Genomic DNA, 826 nt, shown 5'->3' with positions numbered 1-826 from the left:
CCGTGACAGGATCGAGAGGTGAGCGAACGCCGGTATGTGTTCGCTCACCTCCCGATCTACTGAGCCGACCTGTGACAGTCTCATTGTCACAGGTCGGCTAGAACTATGAGGTGAAAAGCACTCACCTCATAGTTCTCCTTTAAGGAGAACCTGTCACCTCCAATATGCTATCACATAGGGGGCTTGTGAGCACCCCCATGTGATAGCAATGACATTAACAAAAAAAAAAGGTTAAAAAAATAAAGGTAAATAAATAAAGTTTAAAATGCAGCAGAAACAAAAAAAGTTACATTCCCCACCCAGCGAATGCGCGCATATGAATGGAAACACCAGTCAGGTGCACCTACGTACAAATATGACGTATTGTCGGGATCCGTCCCAGCTGCGACGACGATACATGAAATTCGGGGCGGGTTGGTGTTTTCATTTACAAGTGATCACCCCCTCCCCCCCCCGCGTACCTCTCTCCGCGCTGGCTGCCTCTCTCCGGAGATCTTCAGGATGGAGAGCGGGGAGCAGAGCGGAGAGCGTTCGTTCTCCATCCGTTTTCTGCTCTGCTCCATGTAAACAGTGAGAGGGGAGAGCTGCACTCGCAGGCTTCCCCTCTCAGCTGTCCAAGGAGTTCTAGAACAGTGCTGTGCTATAAACTCCTGTATTGGAAGTGACACGTTCAATATAGAGAACCTATCACCTCCAAATGCTATCACACAGGGGCGTGTTAGCTCCTGTAGGATAGCAATAAAGTGAAGTGATTTTTTAAAAAAAATTAAAACTTAAAATAAATAAATTAATAAATAAAAATAATAATAATTAAAATAAAAAAGTA

The sequence above is a fragment of the Nanorana parkeri genome, unplaced genomic scaffold, assembly GCF_000935625.1.
Source record: "Nanorana parkeri isolate BGI_ZX_2015 unplaced genomic scaffold, ASM93562v1 scaffold84, whole genome shotgun sequence".
In the NCBI taxonomy this organism is placed as follows: domain Eukaryota; kingdom Metazoa; phylum Chordata; class Amphibia; order Anura; family Dicroglossidae; genus Nanorana; species Nanorana parkeri.
This window is presented reverse-complemented; position numbering follows the sequence as displayed.